Here is a 27,550-nt window from a genome sequence, read left to right on the forward strand (position 1 = left end):
GAGGTTGTGGAGAAATGCATACCCTTAATTTGAAGTGGGACGTAACCTGGTAAGAGTCACTAATGGGAACAGGGTGGAGGTGCCTTTAAAAGGTAAATATTGAGCTATTATATGATCCAGCAGGCCCACTCCTGGGCCTATAACATAAGAAGACAGAATTGGAAAGACACAGGCAGGCAAATCTGCACTGCAGCAGTATTACAATAGCCAAGACATGGAAGCAACCAAAAGTCCATCAACAGATGAGTGGACAAAGAGGAACTGTTACATGTAGAGATGGAATATTAGCTCGGGAAAAAAGTGAAACAATGCCATTTGCAGCACCATAGATGAGTCTAGAGGTAACCATGCAACTTGTAGTAAGTGAGAAAGCGAAAGACACCTAACGTATATCACTTATAGGTGTTACCTGAAAATTGATAACAATGAAGATATTTCCACAGAGAAAGGCAATCACAGATTCATTGAACAAACTTATGGTTCCCCAAATCGAAAGGTGTGAGGATTGGATACATTACGATATTGGGGTTAACATAGATATAGAAACACATGTGAAATATATAATCACCAAAGACCTACGGAATACCAAGAGAAGACTACTCAACATTGTGTCATAACCTACCTGGGAAAAGGTTCTGAAGAAGAATAGATATATGTATGTGTGTGAAAGAACCACATCTTGCACACCTAGAACAAAAAAAAAACAACATTGTAATCAAATTTGCTGCGATAAAAAATAAAAATTAAATTAAAAATATGAACAAGAAATAATGAGACATAAACTGAAAGGAATTTTTCCTGGCACATCCCATTCTAATTTTCAACCTAGAACAGGACTTCCATTAAGGCTCTGTTGCCCTGGTAACCAGATTTGGTAAAGGAGAAATGCTGCCGCCTTGTGACTGTTTCACACAACAGCAGCTTTAAACCAAGAGGTAATGGTCACTTAATATTCAAAATATGTGCAGCACTGTAAAGGACACCGGGCCTCAAAAATGTCCTGGGGTCGTAATCGACCAGAAAATTCAAAAGACGTCAACATTTCAAGAAGACAATGTCAAGAGGCATATTTTACGCACATTTTGTCTTTTCTTTTTTTTCTCTTTAAAATAAAAGGGAATTGAAAAATGCACAACATCAGCAATGAATAAAGCCATACAAATCCAATTACAGAAATGTTCACCTCACAGCCGTCAGAATGTTCTTCAGCAAAAAGTCTACAAAGAATAAATGCTGAAGGGGTTTCAGAGAACTGTGTACCCTCCAGCTGCTGGGGGGGATGTAAACTGGTAACAGCCAGTAGTGAGAACATAATGGAGGTGCGTTTAAGGGTAAAAATTGAGCTACCATGTGATCTGGTAGGTCCTTTGATGTGCCTATCACCTGAGCAGAGCAGAATGGAAAAGACACAGACTGGCAATCCTGCACTGCAGGAATATTTAACATAGCCAAGACTTGGAAGAAACCAAAATGTCCATCAACAGAAAAATGCACAAAGAGGAAGTGGTCCATGTAAACAATGGAATATAAGCCATGGAAAACAATGAAACAGTGCCGTTTGCACCACCATATAAGGACCTAGAGATAATCACTCAAATTAAAGAAAGAAAGTGAAAGACAGATATCCTATGACATCACTTCTAGGTGTTACCTAAAAGTTGATACTCATGAACTTATTTCCAAGAGAAGGAAAAGCATGGATTAAGAAAAAAAAATTATGTTTAACCAATGGAAAAGTGTAAGGAATGTGTGAATTAGGATATGAGGGTTAACAGACATGTACTAATACATATGAAATATATAATCACAAAATACCTATGGAATACCAAGAGAGGTCTAGGCAACACTCTGTAATAACCTACATGGTAAAGAATGCAAAGATAAATGACAGATACATTGATATAATGAACGAGATTCTGTACACCTAGGAGAAACAAAATATTTTTATCAAGTTTGCTCTGATAATTAATAAAAATTAAATTTATAAAACAAACAAGAAGTAAGGAGATATAAGCTCTTGGGGATGTGCTCTGGCACATTCCACTCTAATTTGCAGCCTACTAACACGATTTCCAGGAAGGCTCTGCTGCCCAAAAACCCAGAGTTGGAAATGTAGAAATTCTGCTGCCTTGTGGCCGTTTTCCGCAAGAGCGGCGTTAAGCCCACAGCTAATGTTCTCTTAACATTCACAAGGACTCAGAGCTGCAAAGGACACCTGCCCTAAACAACTGTGCTGAGGTAGGGAATGGACAATAAAATTCAAAACTGGCAAATTTTTCAAGACGATAGTATGAAGAGGTAAGTTTGACTCACTCTCTTGTTTAAAAAAAGGAAAATGGGTGAAAGCTCAACCTCAGGAATTATTAGACTCATGCAAATCTAATGTACAAAAAGGTTTCAACTCACACCAGTCGACTGACCATCAGCAAAAGGTCTACAAACAATAAATTCTGAAGGGGTTTTAGAGAACTGTGTACCCTCTAGCTGCTGGTGAGATGTAACGTGGTAAGAGCCAATAATGAGAACAGAAAGGAGCTACGATTAAAAGTAAAAGTTGAGGTACCATTCGATGCAGCAGTCACACCACTGGGCCTCTCACCTGAGAAGACCAGAATCGAGAAGACGCGGGCTGCAAAAGCTGCACTGCAGCCTTATTCACAATAGCCAAGACAGTGAAGCCACCAAAATGTCCATCAACAGATGTATGGATGAAGAAGAAGTGGTCCACGTTCACAATAGAATATTAGCCATGGAAAACAATGAAACACTGCTATTTGAGGTGCCATAGATGAGCTTGGAGATAATCACAGAATATGAGGTAAGTCAGAAAGCAAAAGACCTATATCCTATGATATCACTTATAGGCGTTATCTAATAACTAACACAAATGAACATATTTCCACAGAGAAAGACACTCACAGACTTAGAAATTAAGTATGCTTATCTAAAAGGAAAGGTGGGCAGAATGGATAAATTAAGATTAACGTTACCATACGTATACAAATACATATAATAAACATATATCAAAAAGACGGACCATATAGCAAGGGAGGTCTATGGAACACTGTAATATTTTACATGGGAAGAGGATCTGAACATGAATAGACATATATATTGTACAAATGAACCAGATTGTGTACATCTGGACAAACAATATCTAATCATTACCCCGATTAAATAAATTTTAAAAACCAAGATGTAATGAGACATAAACTTATGGGCGTTCCTCCTGGCACATTCCATTCTAACTTAAAACCTAGGACCACGACTTCCAGAAAGGCTCTGCTGCCCTAGTACCCAGATTTGGGAAAGGACAAATGCTGCCTCCTTGTGGCCGTTTCCCACAACAGCAGCTTTAAACCCAGTGCTAATGGTCACTAAATATTCACCAAACTTGCAGTTCTGTAATGACATCTGCCCTCCAAAAAAATCCTGGGGTCGAATATCCACCAAAAATTCAAAAGAGGGCAACCTTCCAAGAAGACAGCTTCAAGAGATAGATTGTACTCACACTTGATTTTTAACAGAAAGGAAAAAGGCGTGGAAAATGATGAATTTTAGGAATTTTTAAAGTCATGCAAACCCAAATTACAAAAACCTATCAGGTCACAACAGTCAGATTGGCCATTAGCAAAAATGCTGCAAACTATAAATGCTGAAGGGATTGTGGAGAAGTTCGTACCCTCGGCTCTAAGGGAGACATGGTAAGAGCCACTAATGAAAACACAATGGAGGTGCTTTGAAAAGGTAAACATTGAGCTACTAGTCAATCAGTCATACCCACTGCTGGGACTATCACCTGAGAAAATGAGAATCAAAAAGTCACAAGCTGGCAATCTTGCACTCCAGCAATATTTAATATAGCCAACACTTGGAAGCAACGAAAATGTCCCTCAACAGAGCAATGCACCAAGAAGTGGTCCATATACAAAATGGAATATTATTCCGATAAAAATATAAATTAAATTAAAAAAACAAACAAAAGTAAGGAGACATCAGCCTTTGGGGGTTTATCCGGGCACATTCCACTCTAATTTATAACCGAGGAAGACCACCGGCCGGAAGCTCTGTTTCCCTAGTACCAGCATGGGGAACAAAGAAAGGCTGCCGCAATCTGGCCGTTACCTGCAAAAGCAGCTTTAAAGCCTGTGCTAATGGTCACTTCATGTGAACAAGTACTGCAGGGCTGTAAATGAAACCTGCCCTCAAAATGTTTTGAGGGAGGTAATGGCCAATAAATTTCAAAATGTAACACATACTTTAGAAAACACTTTGAAGAGCTAAGCTGTAATCACAGTTTGAAAAATAAAAAGGACATGACTTAAAGCTCAATTTCAAAGGATTATGAGTCATATGCAAATTCAACCACAAAGAGGTATCAGCTCACACCAGTCAGAATATCCATCAGCAAGAAAACTACAAACAATAAATGCTGAAGCCATAAAAAGAAACGAAATTGAGCTATTTGTAATGAGGTGGATAGACCTAGAGTCTGTCATACACAGTGAAGTAAGTCAGAAAGAGAGAGACAAATACCGTATGCTAACACATATACCTGGAATTTAAGGGAAAAAAATGTCATGAAGAACCTAGGGGTAAAACAGGAATAAAGACAGAGATCTACTAGAGAATGGACTTGAGGATATGGGGAGGGGGAAGGGTAAGCTGTGACAAAGGGAGAGAGAGGCATGGACATATATACACTACCAAACGTAAGGTAGATAGCTAGTGGGAAGCAGCAGCATGGCACAGGGAGATCAGCTCGGTGCTTTGTGACCGCCTGGAGGGGAGGGAGGGTGGGAGGGAGGGAGACGCAAGAGGGAAGTGATATGGGAACATATGTATATGTATAACTGATTCATTTTGTTGTAAAGCACAAGCTAGCACACCATTGTAAAGCAATTATACTTCAATAAAGATATTAAAAATAAATAAATAAATAAATGCTGAAGGTGTTGTGGAGAAATGCATACCCTCAACTTTAAGTGGGATGTAACCTGGAAAGAGCCAATAATGAGCACAGAATCGTGGTGCATTTAAACGGTAAACCCCGAGATACCATATGATACAGGATGCCCACTCCTGGGCCTATAACATAAGAAGACAGAATTGTAAAGACACAGGCAGGCAAATGTGCAGTGCAGCAGTATTACAATAGCCAAGACATGGAGGCAACCAAAAAGTCCATCAACAGGTGAGTGGACAAAGAAGAACTGGTACATGTACAGATGGAATATTATCTAGGGAAAAAAATGAAACAATGCCATTTGCAGCACCGTAGATGATTCTAGAGGTAATCAGGCAAATTGTACTAAGTCAGACAGCAAAAGACACATATCCTATAATATCACTTATAGGTGTTAGCTAAAAATTGATACCAATGAAGATATTTCCACAGAGAAAGGCAATCACAGATTCATTAAACAAAGTTATGGTTCACCAAATGGAAAGGTGTGAGGACTGGATACATTAGGATATTGGGGTTAACATAGATATAGAAACACATGTGAAATATATAATCACCAAAGACCTATGGAATACCAAGAGAAGACTACTCAACATTGTGTCACAAGCTACATGAGAAAACGATCTGAAGAAGTATAGATACATGTATATGTGTAAAAGAACAACATCTTACACACCTAGAACAAACAAAACATTTTAATCAAATTTGCTCTGATAAAAAATAAACATTAAAAAAAGAACAAGAAAAAAAAGAGAGAAAAAAAGGGGAAAAAAAGAACGAGAAGTAATGAGACATACACTTAAGGGGCTTTTTGCTGGCACATTGCATTCTAATTTACAACCAGAACACGACTTCCATTAAAGCTCTGTCATCACTAATAAAGCAGCTTTATAAGCAATGTTGAAGGTAGCTTAAAAGAATTCTCACTAATTATTGACAGTAACAAGAAAACAAACAAAAGTAAAAATCTCACGGCAAAAAGTATACATAGAGTAAGGGTAGTAGATCAAACACTTATTAAACTTCTGTAAAGAATAAAAGACAACAGTAGTATTTTTTTTAAAGAGAGGGGCCAAATAAATCAGAACTGAAAGAGATGATGTTACAAGAGCCACCACAGAAATACAAAGTATCCTAAGATACACACAGGGTAACTCAGGGCTCAGACTGGACAGAGCCCACTCTCCATTCCCCTGTACATGACTTACAGGAGCCTCAGGAACTGAGGAGGGGGTCCTTGAGGAGAGGCACAAGATAGAAGATGTTAGGCATTAACATGACTGCATTCATTTTAAACGTGCCTGAACTACATTCACATGAGATGATTTTGTCCTGTTTGTACATCAGCACCTCTAGTCGGAACTGCAGATCTTTGGTTTCACCACCTCTATGACAGCATTAGCTTCACCTGCTGTGGACTGTCTCCTATAGGATTTCTAGAACCACAAAACATCGAAGCTTCACAGGACCCAGAGTCTGTGCGACTCCACTCAGAGTCTCAACTGCATTCAGAGACTCAGAGTCTCAACAGAGACTCCACTCTTGGAGGACACACACAAAGTAGTGTGCACATCAGGACCCAAGGGAAGGAGCAGTCACCCCGTAGGTGAATGATCATACCTAGCTGCTAGTTTTAGAGGGTCTCCTGCAGAGGTGGGGTGTGGCTGCAGCTCACCATGGGGACAACGACACTGACAGCAGAAGTTCTGGGAAATACTCCTTGGCGTGAACTCTCCCAGAGTCCACCATTAGCCCCACCAAGAGCAAGGTAGGCTCCAGTGCTGGGTCGCCTCAGTCCAAACAACCAACAGGGAGGGAACCCAGCCCCATGCATTAGCAGACAAGTGGATTAAACTTTTTATTAAACTTTTATTTAATCCACAGACAAGCAGATTAAAGCTCTGCCCACCAGAACAACACCCAGCTCTACCCACCACCAGTCCCTCGCATAAGGAAGCTTGCACAAGCCTCTCAGATAGACTCAATCACTGGAGAGCAGACAGCAGAAGCAAGAAGAACTACAATTCTGCAGCCTGTGGAAGGAAAACCACATTCACAGAAAGATAGAGAAAATGAAAAGGCAGAGGACTTTATACCAGATCAAGGAACAAGATAAATCCTCAGAAAAACAACGAAATGAAGTGGGGATAGGTAACCTTCCAGTAAAAGAATTCAGAATAATGATAGTGAAGATGATCCAAAACCTTAGAAAAATAATGGAGGCAAAGATCGAGAAGATGCAAGAAATGCTTAACAAAGACCTAGAAGAATTAAGGAACAAACACCTAGAAGAATTAAAGAACAAACAAACAGAGATGAACAATACAATAACTGAAATGAAAAATACACTAGAAGGAATCAGTAGCAGAATAACTGTGACAGAAGAACGGATAAGTGACCTGGAAGACAGAAAGGTGGAAATCACTGCCATGGAACAAAATAAAGAAAAAGAATGAAAATAAATGAAGACAACCTAAGAGACTTCTGGGACAACATTAAATGCAACAACATTCGCATTATAGGGGTCCCAGATGGAGAACAGAGAGAGAAAGGACTCGAGAAAATATCTGAAGAGATTATAGTTGAAAACTTCCCTAGCATGGGAAAAGAAATAGCCACCGAAGTCCACGAAGCGCAGAGAGTCCCAGGCAGGATAAACCAAAGGAGAAAAATGCCGAGACACACAGTAATCAAATTGAAAAAATTAAAGACAAAGAAAAATTATTGAAAGCAACAAGGGAAAAATGACAACATACAACGGAATTCCCATAAGGTTAACAGCTGATTTCTCAGCAGAAAATCTACAAGCCAGAAGGGAGTGGCATGATAAATTTAACGTGATGAAAGGGAAGAACCTACCACCAAGAGTACTCCACCCAGCAAGTATCTCATTCAGATTTGATGGAGAAATCAAAAGCTTTACAGACAAGCAAAAGCTAAGAGAATTCAGCACCACGAAACCAGCTCTACAACAAATGCTAAAGGAACTTCTCTAAGTGGGAAACACAAGAGAAGAAAAGGACCCACTAAGACAAACCCATAACAATTAAGAAAATAATAATAGGAACATACATATTGATAATTACCTTAAACGTGAATGGATTAAATGCTCCAACCAAATGACACAGGCTCACTGAATGGATACAAAAACAAGATCCATATATATGCTGTCTACAAGAGACCCATTTCAGACCTAGAGACACATACAGACTGAAAGTGAGAGGATGGAAAAATATATTCCATGCAAATGAAAATCAAAAGAAAGCTGGAGTAGCAATACTCATATCAGATAAAATAGATTTTAAAATAAAGAATGTTACAAGAGACAAGGAAGGACACTACATAATGATCAAGGGATCAATCCAAGATATAACAATTATAAATATATATGTACCCAACACAGGAACACCTCAATACATAAGGCAACTGCTAACAGCTATAAAAGAGGAAATCAACAGTAACACAATAATAGCAAGGGACTTTAACACCTCACTTACACCAATGGAGATCATCCAGACAGAAAATTAATAAGGAAACACAAGCTTTAAATGACACAATAGACCAGATAGATTTAATGGATATTTATAGGACATTCCATCCAAAAACAGCAGACTACAAGTTCTTCTCAATGGCACACGGAACATTCTCCGGGATAGATCACATCTTGGGTCACAAATAAAGCCTCAGTAAATTTAAGAAAACTGAAATCATATCAAGCAGCTGTTCCGACCACAATGCTATGAGATTAGAAATCAATTACAGGGAAAGTAACGTAAAAAACAAACACATGGAGGCTAAACAATACATTTCTAAATAACCAAGAGATCACTGAGGAAATCAAAGAGGAAATCAAAAAATACCTAGAGACAAATGACAACAAAAACACGATGATCCAAAACCTATGGGATGCAGCAAAAACAGTTCTAAGAGGGAAGTTTATAGCAATAAAAGCCTACCTCAAGAAACCAGAAAAATCTCAAATAAACAATCTAACCCTACACCTAAAGGAACTAGAGAATGAAGAACAAAACCCAAAGTTAATAGAAGGAAAGAAATCATAAAGATCAGAGCAGAAATAAATGAAATAAAAACAATAGCAAAGATCAATAAAACTAAAAGCTGGTTCTTTGAGAAGATAAACAAAAATGATAAACCTTTAGCCAGACTCAAGTAAAAGAGGGAGAGGACTCAAATCAATAAAATTAGAAATGAAACAGGAGAAGTTGTAACAGACACCACAGAAATACAAAGCATCCTAAGAGACCTCTACAAGCAACTCTATGCCAATAAAATGGACAACCTGGAAGAAATGGACAAATTCTTAGAAAGATATAACCTTCCAAGACTGAACCGGGAAGAAATAGAAAATATGAACAGACCAATCACAAGTAATGAAATTGAAAGTGTGATTAAAAATCTTCCAACAAACAAAAGTCCAGAACGAGATGGCATCAGAAGTGAATTCTATCAAACATTTAGACAAGAGCTAACACCCAATCTTCTCAAACTCTTCAGAACTTTTCAGGGGAAGGAACACTCCCAAACTCATTATATGAGGCCACAATCACCCTGATACCAAAACCAGACAAAGATACTACAGAAAAAGAAAATTAAAGACCAATATCACTGATTAATATAGATGTAAAAATCCTCAACAAAATACTAGGAAACAGAATTAAACAACACATTAAAAGGATCATGCACCATGATCAGGTGGGGTTTATCCCAGGGATGCAAGAATTCTTCAATATACACAAATCAATCAATGTGATACACCATATTAACAAATTGTAGAATAAAAATATGATCATCCCAATAGATGCAGGAAAAGCTTTTGACAAAATTCAACACCAATTTATGATTAAAAGTCTCCAAAAAGTGGGCATAGAGGGAATCTACCTCAACATAATAAAGGCAGTATATGACAAACCCACAGCAAACATCATTCTCAATAGTGAAAAACTAAAAGCATTTCCTCTAAGATCAGGAACAAGACAAGGATGTCCACTCTCACCACTATTACTCAACATAGTTTTTGGAAGTCCTAGACACAGTAATCAGAGAAGAAAAAGAAATAAAAGGAATACAAATTGGAAAAGAAGAAGTAAAATTGTCACTGTTTGCAAATGACACGATACTACACATAGTGAATCCTAAAGATGCCACCAGAAAACTACCAGAGCTAATCAATGAATTTGGTAAAGTTGCAGGATACAAAATTAATGCACAGAAATCTCTTGCATTCCTATACACTAACAATGAAAGATCAGAAAGAGAAATTAAGGAAACAATCTCATTCACCATTGCAACAAAAAGAATAAAATACGGAGGAATGACCCTACATAAGGAGGTAAAAGACCTGTACTCAGAAAACTATAAGACACTGCTGAAAGAAATCAAAGATGATATAAACATATGGAGGTATAAACCATGTTCTTGGATTAGAAGAATCAATATTGTGAAAATGACTATAGTACCCAAAGCAAGCTACAGATTCAATGCAATCCCTATCAAATACCACTGGCATTTTCTACAGAACTAGAACAAAAAAATCTTAAAATTTGTATGGAGACACAAAAGACCCCGAATAGCCAAAGCAGTCTTGAGGGAAATTAAAAGAGCTGGAGGAATCAGACTTCCTAACTTCAGACTATACTACAAAGCTACATTAATCAAGACTATATGGTACTGGCACAAAAACAGAAATATAGATCAATTGAACAAGATAGAAAGCCCAGAGATAAACCTACGTACCTATGGCTAACTCATCTATGACAAAGGAGGCAAAGATATACAATGAAGAAAAGACAGTCTCTTCAGTAAGTGGTGCTGGGAAAACTGGACAACTACACGTGAAAGAATGAAATTAGAACACTCCATAACACCATACACAAAAATAAACTCAAAATGAATTAGAGATCTAAATGTTAGACCAGACACTATAAAATTATTAGAGGAAAACATAGGCAGAACACTCTATGACATAAATCACAGCAAGATCCTTTTTGACCCACCTCCTAGAGAAGTGGAAATAAAAACAAAAATAAACAAATGGGACCTAATGAAACTTCAAAGCTTTTGCACAGCAAAGGAAAACATAAACAAGACGAAAATACAACCCTCAGAATGGGAGAAAATGTTTTCAAATGAAGCAAATGACAAAAGATTAATCTCCAAAATTTACAAGCAGCTCGTGTAGCTCAATATCACAAAAACAAACAACACAATCCAAAAATGGGCAGAAGACCTAAATAGACATTTCTCCAAAGGAGATATACAGATTGCCAATAAACACGTGAAAGGATGCTGAACATCACTAATCATTAGAGAAATGCAAATCAAAACTACAGTGAGGTATCAACTCCCAGCAGTCAGAATGGCAATCATCAAAAAATCTACAAACAATAAATGCTGGAGAGGCATTTACTGGAGAAAAGGGAACGTTCTTGCACTGTTGCTGGGAATGTAAATTGCTATACCCACTAGGGATAACAGTATAGAGGTTCCTGAAAAAACTAAAAATAGAAGTACCATACGACCCAGCAATCCAACTACTGGGCATTTGCCCTGAGAAAACCATAATTCAAAAAGAGTTATATACAACAATGTTCATTGCAGTTCTACTTACAATAGCCAGGACATGGAAGCAACCTAAGTGTCCATCGACAGATAAATGGATAAAGAATATCTGGCACATATATAAATGGAATATTACTCAGCCATAAAAAGAAACAAAACTGAGTTATTTGTAGTGAGGGGGATGGACTTAGAGTCTGTCCTACACAGTGAAGTAAGTCAGAAAGAGAAAAATAAATACCGTGTACTAACAGAGATATATGGAATCTAAAGAAAAAAGTTTATGAAGAACCTAGGGGCAGGACAGGATTAAGGACACAGACATAGAGAAAGGACTTGAGGACACGGGGAGGGGGAAGGGTAAGCTGGGACGAAGTGAGAGAGTGCCATGGACATATATACATTACCAAATGTAACATCGATAGCTACTGGGAAGCAGCCACATAGCACAGGGAGATCAGCTCGGTGCTTTGCGACCACCTAAAGGGGTGGGATGTGGAGGGTGGGAGGGAGATGTAAGAGGGAGGGGATATGGTGATATATGTATATGTATAATTGACTCACTTTGTTATACAGCAGAAACTAACACTCCATTGTAAAGCAATTATACTCCAATAAAGGTGTAAAAGGAAAATAAAAAAGAAAGAAGCCCAGAGATAAACCTACACACCTATGGTCAACTAATCTATGACAAAGTAGGCAAGACTATACAATGGAGAAAAGACAGTGTCTTCAATCAGTGGTGCTGGGAAAAATGGACAGCTACATGTAAAAGAATGAAATTAGAACACCCCCTAACACCATACACAAAAATAAATTCAAAATGGATTAGAGACCTTAATGTAAGACCGGACAGTATAAAACTCTTAGAGGAAAACATAGGAAGAATACTCTAACATAAATCACAGCAAGATCTTTTTTGATCCACCTCCTAGAGTAATGACATAAAAAAGAAAACTAAACAAATGGGACCTAATGAAACGTAAAAGCTTTTGCAAAGCAATGGAAACTACAAACACAAAAAGACAACCCTCAGAATGGGAGAATATATTTGCAACTGAATCAATGGACAAAGGATTAATCTCCAATATATATAAACAGCTGATGCAGCTCAATATTAAAAAAACAAACAACCCAATACAAAAATGGGCAGAAGATCTAAATAGACATTTCTTCCAAAAAGATGTAGAGATGGCCAAGGAGCACATGAAAAGCTGCTCTACATCACTAATTATTAGAGAAATGCAAATCAAAACTACAATGAGGTATCACCTCACACCTGTTAGAATGGGCATCATCAGAAAATCTACAAACAACAAATCCTGGAGAGGGTGTGGAGAAAAGGAACCCTCTTCCACGATTGGTGGGAATGTAAATTGATAGTCACTATGGAGAACAGTATGGAGGTTCCTTAAAAAACTAAAAATAGAATTACCATATGATCCAGCAACCCACTACTGGGCATATACCCAGAGAAAACCATAAATCAAAAAGACACATTCACCACAATGTTCATTGCAGCACTATTTACAATAGCCAGGTAATGGAAGCAACCTAAATGCCCACAGACAGACGAATGGATAAAGATGTGGTACATATATAAAATGGACTATTAGCCATAAAAAGGAATGAAATTGTGTCATTTGTAGAGACGTCGATGGATCTAGAGACTGTCATACAGAGTGGAGTAAGTCAGAGAGAGAAAAACAAATATTGTATATTAACGCATATATGTGGAACCTAGAAAAATGGTACAGATGAACCAGTTTGAAGGGCAGAAATAGAGACACAGATGTAGAGAACAAATGTATGGACACAAAGAGGGGAAAACCATGGGGGGGGTGGCGGTGGGAGGAGTTGGGAGATTGGGATTGACATGTATACATTTATATGTATAAAATAGATAACCAATAAGAACCTGCTGTATAAAAATAAATAAAATAAAATGAAAAATAAAATTTTTTAAAAAACGGAAAAAAGTTATTCCCTTCACATACATGTATTTATATGAATGAATTATTTCCATGCTTACATCCATAAGTACAAAAAAGAGGAATAAAACCTACCTTGAAACAAAAAAGAAAAAACAAAACAGAACCCACCAGTTATACAGATGAAAACCCTATCAGGGCACTTGCTTCAGTGGTAGACAATTCTGAAGTTGGTCAGAGGTGGGGAATCATCTCGCATGCAGCCAGCAGCCCCCCCGCAAGGAGTGTCCTCATTACAAGCCTGGGGGACCGTGCCGAGGCATCTGTGAGTAAACGTGAGATGAGCCCCAGGCCAGCTGCTGCTGAACTGTTCCCAACCTTCCCAGGTAAAACACCTGAATATGTACAAGGACTTGAAAGCCTAGAGGAAGGGCCATGGAGCCACACGAGTGACAACATGCCAGCCGACTTGGTGCCTGCAGGCCAGCCAGGATGGTACTGGCCCTGGGTGCTCTTCTGGAAGATTTCCATTTCCCTGCCTGAGATACCCGTCCTGTCCCTGCCCCCACTGCTTTTTTCCTTCCTCACCTCTGCCCAGGGAGAAATTCCAGCAGCAGGTATGGGTGACACATCCTCTTCCTTAGCAGGTGGCAGCCTGGCAACTGCTGCAGAAAGTCCAACAGAGCCCCACTCACACTGGGCCACCCACAAAGCTGTGGCCTCTCACTCCCTCCCACCAGCCCAGCCCCGAGACTGCTGACAGGGCAGAGAAAATGGCGTCAGGCACGGCTGCAGGGGCTCTTGCTGCCTGGAGTGGTATTTATATTGATCTCAACCCAGGCACACCTGGGGAGGGCTGGCCGGCACGGTAAGGCTGCCCAGGTCAGACAATCATCACCCCTCAGGGGCTCACAGTTGCAGAAAATGGAACTTGCTGAACCGGCCAGGTCCAAGGAACAGGTGTGGGCTCCTGAGAGTCAAGATAGACAAGGGGCTGCAGCTTTGGCTTGTTTTCTAATCATTTTATCTGGCCCATGAGTGGGAGACAACTTCAAGAAAACACTCTCCTAATGAGAGGAACCCAGGAGTCAGGGAGAGGAGGGGTGGGTGGTGGTTGGAGACAGAGGCCTGGTGCCCCGGGTGCAGTGGAAGTCTCTGGAAGACCAGGTGGAGGGAGGCCGTACAGAGTGATGACCAGGGTCACAGACCTGTCGCAGCTGCTGTTTGTTAGTTCAAGTCCTGCTCTGAGGTGCTCTGTGTCAGCTCTGAGTGACAGGTGAGCTGGGGGTGCTCTGCAATGAGGGCTATGTGCACGGTTCCTGTGTGCCCAGCCCTGCCACGGTACCTGCAAGGGTAGCTCTGTATCCGGGGATTGGTCTGACCACGAGAGCCCCATGGGCTGCTGGGGACCTGGTAAAGAATGTCAGGACAGTCAGTGAAGCCACCGAGGATATACCTCCAGCTGCTCCTAATTCCTACACCCTGCTGGTCATTCTACCAACCACCAGGACATGGTATTCTGTATTAGTCTTCAATGATGCCTTCTTTTGTATTCCATTAGTCCCAGAGTCACAAGAAATTTTGGCTTGTGAGTGGCAGGACTCAACATACAACTAAAACAATACTTCCGGGCCGTCTTGCCCCAAGGGTGCAAAAATTCCCACACCGTCTTTGGGGAAAGCTTAGGTAAAGACCTAAAAGTTCTACCTCTGGAAAAGGAAACCCTCCTTCAATACGCAGATGACATTCTGATCGCCAGCCCTACTAAGGAGGCCTCTGAACTACCAAGTCAATAAAGGATAGAAGTCGTCCAAAAAGAAGCTCAAATATCACAGACTGCGGTGACCTGCCTGGGCTTCATTCTCACAGAAGGTCAGAGAAGCCCATCCCAGGAAAGGGAAGAAACCATTTTCAGCCTTACCCCTTTCTAAAACTAGAAGACAGCTTAGGGATTCCTGGGGAGGCCAGGGTTTGCTGCTTCTGGATCCCTAACTACAGTCTACTAGCTGGGCCTCTATATGAAACACTGAAAGGAAAAGATGATGATCCTTTTGAATAGAATCCAGAAGTGGCCTTTCAAGAATGGAAAGAGCAGTCAATTCAGACCCTTGCCCTGGAACTCCCTAATTTAGCTAAACCCTTTGACCTTTACATTCCCGGTGAAAGGTGAATCGCCATTGGAGAATTAGTGCAAAAACTGGGACCACTTGAAATGGAACAATGCAAGAATGCCATCCAGGTAGGATAAACTATGGTCACCAAGGGGCTTGACCCACTGCCACATCTGGCCAAGATACTGGCGGTATCTAAAAACCTGGAAATCAGCAGCCCAAAAGGCCACCTCCCTCCTAAGGGAAAAGGACCCCACGTGGTGATCCTAACCACCAACCATGCCCTGAAGTTGCAGGGTTCGTTCCGTTGGCACACCGACCTCGAGTGAGGAGGCCTTCCAACTCCAACATCCAGAGAGATAACCGGGGGCAACAGGGCACCATGACGACTCGTGTGAACATCACTTGACCTGGAGTTTTTCTCATAAAACAACAAGAGTGTGTCCCAAAACAGTAGACTACTGCTTGCAGGACTTACTGCACCCAGAGGGGAGCTAATAATCTTGGCGGGGGAACCGTATATCACACTGTCACTATAGAAAAGCCTACAGACACCGTGATGATGGTGGCCAATAAGACCGGCTGGACTCCTGTTTACTTCAAAAGGCTGTTGACTCAGTGGCCATCATGGTCCTTGATCACCACTGACCCTGGACTGTCTGGGAGTTGAGCGGGCAGGGCTCTGACACCTGGTGCTGTTTGTACGTTAATTCAGGGGCCTAATTGAAGAAAGCACAGACTACTGGTCAGAGCATCTAGGCTGGCAGAAACGGTCAGCCTAAGGTGGCCGAACAAATGTGGGGCGGGGTGAAACCGGCCCCCACAACGTCTCTGCACATCTCTTTCCTGGACCCTTAAAGGTCATTAGAATCTATAACACTTCCAATGCTGGTGTTCAGGTGGACGAGCAAGGAGGCAGGGGGCCTGGGGAAAATCAACGTCACCTGGAGGCTGCTGGGGAGAAGTTCTGACCCTCGCCCCTGGGTATGAGGGCTCCCAACTCAGCACTCAGCAGTTACAGAAGAAGGGTCTGCACCCTCAGAACTCCAAGAATGAGGAACGGGACAAAAGGCAGAGGAGGGGTTTGTCCCCAGCAAAGCCCATTAAAAATCCCTGGGAGATAAAAATAGAATCTGTGCAATAAAGTCAAGTCTAACTTTTTTATCCTTTGTGCTTTGTCTAATTTCACGTACTCCTAGGGTCTCGCATGCAGAGGCTCCACACCCGCCACTTCAGACCAGATTTCCTAGTGCAGAATGGCTGGGTCGACACCTCAGCTCCTGGGGCCCAGTGCAGACTCCACGATATAGAGCCTGAGCTGCAGCCAACCCAGCCCTTGAAAGCTCTGTCCCCTCCCTCCCACTGACTCTGACAGGATCTCTACACAGCAGCCCAGCCCACAGCCCATGGGGTAGTGCATGCTCTCACCTCTCCATTCTCTGATCAAAATATAAAGTTTCCTTTGCTTGTGAACCAAACTCAGTCTCGATCTGTTGGCCCCAATGACACTGGGCAGGGGAACACTTGTTGGGGTCCACTCTGGAGGATCAGTAACAGAAATTGAGACTATTGTAACCTCAATGAACAGATGTGTGAGCCAAACTGTAGTTAACATAGAACAGTGTATAAGGCTCGGGTAAAATAAGATGTTTCTAACACTTCCATTTGATATTTCCATCACTTTATTATAAGCAAGTTCAGTGAAAGGGTTTGTCTTATTTGTCAGGTCAATATTAGAGAAACGAAGTGATTTCTTTCCAAGGATGTACATCTAATAATCTTGGTTAAACCTTCAATCTTGTTTTAAATGCTTTTCCATTGAAAATGATACCTCTCTTTCAGCTCCCCCATTTCTGAGAAGTATAAAATCTTATAATTTATTATTACCAAAGGGGAAAGGTGGGAGGAGGGATAAATTAACAGTTTGGGATTAACACATACACACTGCTATGTATAAAATAGATCATCAACAAGGAACTACTGTATAGCACAGGGAACTACACTCAACATTTTGCAATAACCTATAAGGGGAAATAATCTGAAAAAGAATAGATATTTTTATTGACATCATCTATCAATGACAGTTAAAGTGTAGCCTAAGGGAAGCTGGTGGTGAGTGCTTCTGACCCTGAAGACTTCAATCATCTAAAGTTTGGACTCTGCCTACTTCCCAAGGCCCTTAATGAACATATGTGTAGCCGTAGCTTAAAAAATTCCCCAGTTTGGGTTTCGGGGAGACACTGATTTTGAAAAAGCCCTGGTGTTCTCCTTACATGAATGGGACTCTTCCTACTGCTAAAACATGTCTGTCACACCCAGAGGATAGTATACCGTCTGATCGGGAAGAGTTTGGAAAAGGCATCTCATCTCCTCATCTCCTGGTGCTCGGGTTCACCCCTCCAGCGTCTTTACTAACAGTCTCCCCACTTGGAGATGTCAGCACTGTCAACATCCTGTTGCGTACAGTTTGGAATTTGTCCAGAGGATGAAGCGGAAGGATGAGGAACAATGAGAGACAAGTCCTAGGTGTTCAGACAGGCACATGTCACTCTAATTTCCAATCAGGAAGACGAATTGACCAAAGGCTAGGGTTGCCCATGGAAACAGTATAGGGCTTGAGGAAATCCTGCTGCTTTGTGGCCAGTTCCCATAAACACGAGTTGAACAATGGAACTCAGGGGCAGTAAAATTCACGAAACTGCAGAGTTGAAAATATCCATCACTGAAAAATGTCTTGAGGAAAGTCAGAGAAAAGGACTTGTAAGCAAGGGAGAATGGCAGGAAAGGGATTTGAGGAGGTAGAAAGGACTCGCCATTAAGCACAAGAAAAGGAGCTGAACATTGCCAACATTGCAGTTGGCCAAAAAGGGTGTATGCGTTTTTTTCTGTATATATTCAAGAAAAGGGCATACACTTTTTTAGCCAACCAAACAGGTGGGCACTGGAAATCAATACTACAAAAGATATCACTTCGCATCAGTCACAAGAGCCATCCTCATAAAGCGTAAACAACAGAAATGCAGGACAGGGCAATGAGAAGAGGGAGCCCTGTGAGACTTATAGTGGAAATGTATATTGCCAACGGCCATTCTGGAGAAGTATATTGTGTTTACTAAAGCATCTAAAAAATGAGCTACAGAGCATAGGGCACTTGCACTCATGGGCGTATATCTTGGGAAAAACAAAAATCGAGAGGACACAGGCACCCCAATGTTTACCCCCTCTCTGTTTAAAAGATCCTCGACTAGGATATAACTTAAATGTCTCTGGAGGGAAAAAATGGATAGAGATGAGGTACTTATGTAGAGTGGAATATTACTCAGCCTGGAAATCAATGAAATATGGCCAGTTGTAACAACTCTGGAGGAGTTACGTATGATCATTCTAAGTGACAGAATTCAAAAAGAAAAAGACACATATCATAAGATATCACTTAAAGGTGGAATCCAAAATAGCTACACATGAAATAAATTACAAAACAAAAACATAGTCAAATATGTAGAAAACACGCATAAGGCTGCTAAACGGGAAAGGTGGGGAGGGGTGAGGCATCATCCAGGAGGTTGAAATTAGCAAAGATACCATTCCAAATACCAAACTGATAATCAACAAGGCCTACACGGTAGCTAAAAGAACTGCACTCAGCACACTCAAGTCACCGGAAAAGAATATATACGACTGGTAAGAATCTGAAAAAGAATTTACTGATGTCTCTCTGTACGTGAATCAAGTGGATGTACAGCAGCAAGAAACAGAGCTTTGAAAATCAGCTGTAACCAATATAGTAATAAATTGAAAAAAATAAACGACAGAGAGACAGAGAAAACCTCTTACAACTTTTCCTCAGGGACGGTGATGCAACATGGATTGAACACGTCTAGACCCACAGCAGGATGAGACATAAGGCTGGAAACTGTTCGCGCTAAGAGAAATGTGAGCTTGGGTGAGGAAATGCACACCCTTTAAAGTAATACTACCTGGTGCCCATTCAATGGGTCCCAAATCTGCAGGTTCAAGGGATCTTCCTACAGCTAAAACATGCATGGAAAACCCAGAGGACTGTACACCATGTGATCGGGAGATGTGTCTAAAATGCAGCTCATTTATCCTCTCCTGGTGCTCCTGTTCACCATTCCAGCCACGCTACTTAGAATCTCCCCACTTGGAGAATCAGCACATTTCAACTTCTGTTTCACACATTTTGCAAATTGTGAGGAGGATGAACAGGAAGAGGGGGAACCAATGAGAGAATAGTTGTAGGGGTTTGGACGGGCACATATCACTCTAATTTCCCATTAAGAATAAGAATTAAAAAAAGGCTCAGCCCACCTCGCTGGAGCCAAAATAGGGCCTGAAGCAATCCTGCGGGTTTGAGGCCAGCTCACAAAAGAGCAACTTAAAAAATGGAGCTCAGGGTCACTGCAATTCACAAACCTGCAGAGTTATAAATGAAAACTAACCTCCAAAATTATGTTGAGGTAAGGCAAAGAAGAGGATCTGAATGCAAGACAGAATTGCAAGAAACAGATTTCAAGAGATAGATTGGACTCGTCTTTAAAGCACATGAAAAGCGGCAGAATTTCGACAATGATGCAGTTGGCCCAAAAGGGCGTATGCGTTTTTTCCTGATTATATCCAGGAAAAAACGCATATGCACCTTATGGGCAAGGAACCAAGCAAGCAATGCAAATGTGCACAACAAAGAAGTCTCACTTCCCACCGGTCAAAAGGGCCATCCTAAAAAATTGTAAAAACCAGAAATGCAGGACAGGCCATGGAGAACAGGGAGCCTTTATACGCTGATGGGCAGTGTGTGAACTGCCGAGAGCCACTCTGGAGGAGTGTATGGTGGTTCCTAAATCATCTAAAAAACAGAGCTACAGAGCATAGGACACTTCCAATCATGGGAGTATATCTAGGGAAGTCTAAAAATCAACAAGACACAAGCACACCACAGTTTAGGGCTACTCTGTTTACAAGAACCTCAACTTCAGTACACCTTAAATATCCCAGGAAAGAGAACAATGGATAAAGAAGATGTGGTACTTATGTACAATGGAATATCTCTTCACCATGAAATCAATGTAATAAGGCTAGTAGAAGGATAAAGAGTGGATTTAGGTCCGATAATACTACTTGAAATAAGTCAAACAGAAAAAGAAACATATCATAAGATATCACTTATAGAGGGAGGGTAAATATGGCTGCACAAGAAATGAATTACAGAACAGAACAGTGTCTCACATTTAGAAAACACACTTATGTCAGCTTAAGGGGAAAGGAGAGGTGGGGTGATGCATAAAACCAGAGTTTGAAATTAGCACAGATACCGTTAATAAACCAAATAGGTATTAGACAAGATCTACACCTTGCTCAATGAACTGGCCTCAACACACCCTATACACCGCAGAGAAATATATCTGAGTAATAAGAATCTTAAAACCCATGTATTGATATATCTCCATAAGGGAATCAAGTGTGTGCAGAGCGGCACAAACACAGCAGTGAAGATGAGCTAAACCCCATTATAGAAATAAATTTTAAAAACAAAACGCAGAAACAATGAAAGAGAGAAAAATTCTTACAAAATTCGCTCAGGGGCTGTGATGCAACCTGGATTGACCACATATAAACCCACAGCTGGATAAGACATAAGGCTGGACACTTGGGGCTGAGAGGATTGGTGAGCTTTGGTGAGCAACTGCCAAAAGTTTAATGCAATACTTCATGCTACTCATTCCAAGGGTCCCAACACTCCAGGTTGAAGGGAATCTTCCTACAGCTAAACCATGCTTGGGAAACCCAGCGACTGGTATACCATATGATCAGGAAAGGTTTCTAAAACACACCTCATTGTTCCTCTCCTGGGGCTCCGGATCGACATTCCAGCCGCTTTACTAACAACAACCTCACATGGAGAGTCAATGCCTTTAAGTCCCAGTATCGCACAGTCTGCAGATAGTGCGGAGGATGAATGGGTTAGGGGGAACCAGTGAGAAACTAATGTAGTGGTTTCAATGGGCACATGTCACTCTAATTTCACATCAGTAAGAAGAATTAACCAAAGGCACAGCAAGGTGTCCCACAAGAACAATAGGGCCTGAAGGAATCCTGCGGTTATGAGGCAAGATCACAAAAATAACAGCTGAAAAATGGAGCTCAGGGCCACTGCAATTCAAAAACGTGCAGAGTTATAAAGGCCAACAATTTTCAAAAAGGATATTGAGGAAAGGCTATGAAGAGGCATTGAAAGAAAGGCAGAATTGCAGGAAACCGATTTCAGGAGGTAGACTGGAATTGCATTCAAAGCATAGGAAATGAGGCAGAACGTCGACAATGATGCACTTGGCCAAAAAGGGCGTATGTGTTTTTTCCTGAATATATTCAGGAAAAAACGCATATGCACTTTTTGAACAACCAAGCAAGCTTGCAAAGGAAATCTGCACTACAATGAAGTCTCACTTCCCACTGGTTAAAAGGGCCATCTGAGAAAAGTGTAAAATCCAGAAAGGCAGGACAGGCCATGGAGAACTGGGAGCCTTGTTATGCTGATGGGCGGGATGTAAATTGCCAACAGCCACTCGGGGAGAACTGTATGGTGTTTCCTGAAACATCTAAAAAACAAAGCAACAGAGCCTAGGGCACTTCCACTTATGGTCCTATAGCTTAGGGAAATTAAAATCAAAAAGACACAGCCACCCCAAAGTTTGGGACAGCTCTGTTTACAAGAACCTCATTTACGGTAAAAGTTCAATATCGCAGAAAGTGAAAAATGGATAAAGAAGTTGTGGTACTTACGTAGAATGCAATATCACTCAACAATGAAATCTATGTCATCAGGCCCGTAGCAGCATAATGAGTGGATTCAGGTATGATAATTCTAACTGAAATAAGTCACACAGAAAAAGAAACATCATAAGATATCACTAATACACGGAATGGAAACTTGGCTACACAGGAACTGGATTGCAAAACAGAACAGGGTCTCAAATTTAGAAAACCAACTTATGCTTGCTTAAGAGGAAAGGTGAGATGGGGTGCTGCATAAAACCAGGGATTGAAATGAGCACAGATAAATTTCCTTAAGCCAAATATGGAATGGACAAGAGCTACTCCTTGCTCAACGAAATAGACTCAACACCCCATATTAAACGCCTAAGAATGTACCTGACTAGTAAGTATCTGAAAACCTATGGATTGCTATGTCTCCGAAAGAGAATCAAGCGTGTGTACAGGGGCATAAACGCAGCAGTGATAGGATTGGAGAGGTTCGGTGAGCAAATGAAGACCCTTTGAAGTCATATTGCATGGTACCCATTACACGGGTCTCAACTCTCCAGGTTTAAGGGATTCTTCCTTCAGCAAAAACATGCATGTGGAACCCAGAGTATCATCAACCGTGTGATAGGGAGACGTGTTCAAATATGTCTCAGTTTTCGTACCCTGGTAATCGGGTGCAACATTCCAGACGCTTTACTAACACTCTCCCATCTTGGAGAGTCAGTGCCTTTAACCTCCTGTTTGGCCCAGTTTGCAATTTCTGCGGAAGATGAACAGGAATAGGGAGACCCAATGAGAGACTAGCTGGAGGTGTCTGGACGGGCAAATTTAACTCTCATTTCCCACCAGGAAGAGGAAATAAACAAAGGCTCAGTGTGCCGTGCCGGAACCAGATTAGGGCCTGAAGCCATCCTGCGGTGTTGCGGCCAGCTCAAAAGAAAGCGAGTTGAAGAAAGGAGCTCAGGGGCACTGTAATTCACAAACCTTCAGAGTTATAAATGACAGCTATCGTCCAAAAATATACTGAAGTAAGGCTGCCAAGAGGACTTGAAAGCGGGGCAGAATTGCAGGAAACCGATTTCAGGAGGTAGACTGGAATTGCATTGAAAGCATAGGAAAAGAGGCAGAACGTCCACAATGATGCACTTGGCCAAAAAGGGCGTATGCGTTTTTTCCTGAATATATTCAGGAAAAAACGCATACGCCCTTTTTGGCCAACCAAGCAAGCTTGCAAAGGAAATCTGCACTACAATGAAGTCTCACTTCGCCCCAGTCAAAAGGGCCATCTGAAAAAAGTGTAAAATCCAGAAAGGCAGGACAGGCCATGGAGAACTGGGTGCCTTGTTGTGCTGATGGGCGGGATGTAAATTGCCAACAGACACTCGGGAGAAGTGTATGGTGTTTCCTGAAACATCTAAAAAACAAAGCAACAGACCCTAGAGCACTTCCACTTATGGTCCTATAGCTTAGGGAAATTAAAATCAAAAAGACACAGCCACCCCAAAGTTTAGGACGCCTATGTTTACAAGAACCTCATTTACAGTACAAGTTCAACATCGCAGAAAGTGAAAAATGGATAAAGAAGTTGTGGTATTTACTTACGAAGCAATATCACTCAGCAATGAAGTCTATGTCATCAGGCCCTTAGCAGCACAATGAGTGGATTCAGGTATGATGATTCTAACTGAAATAAGTCACACAGAAAAAGAAACATCATAAGATATCAGTAATACATGGAATGTAAACTTGGCTACACAGGAACTGAATTACAGAACAGAACAGGGTCTCAAATTTAGAAAACCAACTTATGCTTGCTTAAGGGTAAAGGTGAGTTGGGGTGCTGCATAAAACCAGAGATTGAAATGAGCACAGATAAAGTTCCTTAAGCCAAATATGGAATAGACAAGAGCTACTCCTTGCTCAACGAAATGGACTCAACACCGCATATTAAACGCCTATGAATGTACCTGACTAGTGAGTATCTTAAAACCTATGGATTGCTATGTCTCTGAAAGAGAATCAAGCATGTGTACAGGGGCATAAACGCAGCAGTGATAGGATTGGAGAGGTTCAGTGAGCAAATGAAGACCCTTTGAAGTCATATTGCATGGTACCCATTCCACGGGTTTCAACTACCCAGGTTTAAGGTATTCTTCCTTCAGCTAAAACATGCATGTGGAACCTAGAGTATGATCAACCATGTGATCGGGAGACGTGTTCAAATATGTCTCAGTTTTCGTACCCTGGTACTCGGGTGCAACATTCCAGATGCTTTACTAACACTCTCCCGACTTGGAGAGTCAGTCCCTTTAACCTCCTGTTTGGCCCAGTTTGCAATTTCTGCGGAAGATGAACAGGAATAGCGAGAACCAATGAGAGACTAGCTGGAGGTGTCTGGACTGACAAATTTAACTCTCATTTCCCACCAGGAAGAGGAATTAACCAAAGGCTTAGCATGCCATGCCGGAACCAGATTAGGGCCTGAAGCCATCCTGCGGTGTTGCGGCAAGGTCACAAGAAACCAAGTTGAAGAAAGGAGCTCAGGGGCACTGTAATTCACAAACCTGCAGAGTTATAAATGACAGCTATGGTCCAAAAATATACTGAAGTAAGGCTGCCAAGAGGACTTGAAAGCGGGGCAGAATTGCAGGAAACCAATTTCAGGAGGTAGACTGGAATTGCATTTCAAGCATAGGAAAAGAGGCAGAACGTCCACAATGATGCACTTGGCCAAAAAGGGCGTATGCGTTTTTTTCAGGAAAAAATGCATACGCCCTTTTTGGCCAACCAAGCAAGCTTGCAAAGGAAATCTGCACTACAATGAAGTCTCACTTCCCCCCAGTCAAAAGGGCCATCTGAAAAAAGTGTAAAATCCAGAAAGGCAGGACAGGCCATGGAGAACTGGGAGCCTTGTTATGCTGATGGTCGGGATGTAAATTGCCAACAGACACTTGGTAGAAGTTTATGGTGTTTCCTGAAACTTCTAAAAAACAAAGCAACAGACCCTAGGGCACTTCCACTTATGGTCCTATAGCTTAGGGAAATTAAAATCAAAAAGACACAGCCACCCCAAAGTTTGGGACGCCTTGGTTTACAAGAACGTCGTTTACAGTACAAGTTCAACATCGCAGAAAGTGAAAAATGGATAAAGAAGTTGTGGTATTTACTTACGAAGCAATATCACTCAGCAATGAAGTCTATGTCATCAGGCCCTTAGCAGCACAATGAGTGGATTCAGGTATGATGATTCTAACTGAAATAAGTCACACAGAAAAAGAAACATCATAAGATATCAGTAATACATGGAATGTAAACTTGGCTACACAGGAACTGAATTACAGAACAGAACAGGGTCTCAAATTTAGAAAACCAACTTATGCTTGCTTAAGGGTAAAGGTGAGTTGGGGTGCTGCATAAAACCAGAGATTGAAATGAGCACAGATAAAGTTCCTTAAGCCAAATATGGAATAGACAAGAGCTACTCCTTGCTCAACGAAATGGACTCAACACCGCATATTAAACGCCTATGAATGTACCTGACTAGTGAGTATCTTAAAACCTATGGATTGCTATGTCTCTGAAAGAGAATCAAGCATGTGTACAGGGGCATAAACGCAGCAGTGATAGGATTGGAGAGGTTCAGTGAGCAAATGAAGACCCTTTGAAGTCATATTGCATGGTACCCATTCCACGGGTTTCAACTACCCAGGTTTAAGGTATTCTTCCTTCAGCTAAAACATGCATGTGGAACCTAGAGTATGATCAACCATGTGATCGGGAGACGTGTTCAAATATGTCTCAGTTTTCGTACCCTGGTACTCGGGTGCAACATTCCAGATGCTTTACTAACACTCTCCCGACTTGGAGAGTCAGTCCCTTTAACCTCCTGTTTGGCCCAGTTTGCAATTTCTGCGGAAGATGAACAGGAATAGCGAGAACCAATGAGAGACTAGCTGGAGGTGTCTGGACTGACAAATTTAACTCTCATTTCCCACCAGGAAGAGGAATTAACCAAAGGCTTAGCATGCCGTGCCGGAACAAGATTAGGGCCTGAAGCCATCCTGCGGTGTTGCGGCAAGGTCACAAGAAACCAAGTTGAAGAAAGGAGCTCAGGGGCACTGTAATTCACAAACCTGCAGAGTTATAAATGACAGCTATGGTCCAAAAATATACTGAAGTAAGGCTGCCAAGAGGACTTGAAAGCGGGGCAGAATTGCAGGAAACCAATTTCAGGAGGTAGACTGGAATTGCATTTCAAGCATAGGAAAAGAGGCAGAACGTCCACAATGATGCACTTGGCCAAAAAGGGCGTATGCGTTTTTTTCAGGAAAAAATGCATACGCCCTTTTTGGCCAACCAAGCAAGCTTGCAAAGGAAATCTGCACTACAATGAAGTCTCACTTCCCCCCGGTCAAAAGGGCCATCTGAAAAAAGTGTAAAATCCAGAAAGGCAGGACAGGCCATGGAGAACTGGGAGCCTTGTTATGCTGATGGGCGGCATGTAAATTGCCAACAGACACTTGGGAGAAGTGTATGGTGTTTCCTGAAACATCTAAAAAACAAAGCAACAGAGCCTAGGGCACTTCCACTTATGGTCCTATAGCTTAGGGAAATTAAAATCAAAAAGACACAGCCACCCCAAAGTTTGGAACGGCTCTGTTTACAAGAACCTCGTTTACAGTACAAGTTCAACATCGCAGAAAGTGAAAAATGGATAAAAAAGTTGTGGTAATCACTTACAAAGCAATATCACTCAGCAATGAAATCTGTGTCATCAGGCCCTTAGCAGCACAATGAGTGGATTCAGGTATGATGATTCTAACTGAAATAAGTCACACAGAAAAAGAAACATCATAAGATATCAGTAATACACGGAATGGAAACTTGGCTACACAGGAACTGAATTACAGAACAGAACAGGGTCTCAAATTTAGAAAACCAACTTATGCTTGCTTAAGGGTAAAGGTGAGTTTGGGTGCTGCATAAAACCAGAGATTGAAATGAGCACAGATAAAGTTCCATAAGCCAAATATGGAATAGACAAGAGCTACTCCTTGCTCAACGAAATGGACTCAACACCGCATATTAAACGCCTAAGAATGTACCTGACTAGTAAGTATCTTAAAACCTATGGATTGCTATGTCTCTGAAAGAGAATCAAGCATGTGTACAGGGGCATAAACGCA

General features: G+C 41.3%; 1 long non-coding RNA gene across 1 annotated transcript in view; it reads right to left on the reverse strand.

The window, feature by feature from the left end:
• LOC307181140 overlaps window positions 1–25,617 on the reverse strand; it is a 29,973-nt gene extending 4,356 nt beyond the window's left edge. The window contains exons 1-4 of the long non-coding RNA XR_013825999.1: window positions 25,536–25,617; window positions 23,967–24,048; window positions 22,383–22,468; window positions 623–687 (exon numbers count right to left, since the gene is read on the reverse strand). This is a non-coding gene — a long non-coding RNA (uncharacterized lncRNA). The remainder of the gene's footprint in view (window positions 1–622; window positions 688–22,382; window positions 22,469–23,966; window positions 24,049–25,535) is intronic.
• Window positions 25,618–27,550: the final 1,933 nt, after the last annotated feature.

This window comes from Stenella coeruleoalba (assembly GCF_951394435.1).
Source record: "Stenella coeruleoalba genome assembly, contig: scaffold_281, whole genome shotgun sequence".
Taxonomy (NCBI): domain Eukaryota; kingdom Metazoa; phylum Chordata; class Mammalia; order Artiodactyla; family Delphinidae; genus Stenella; species Stenella coeruleoalba.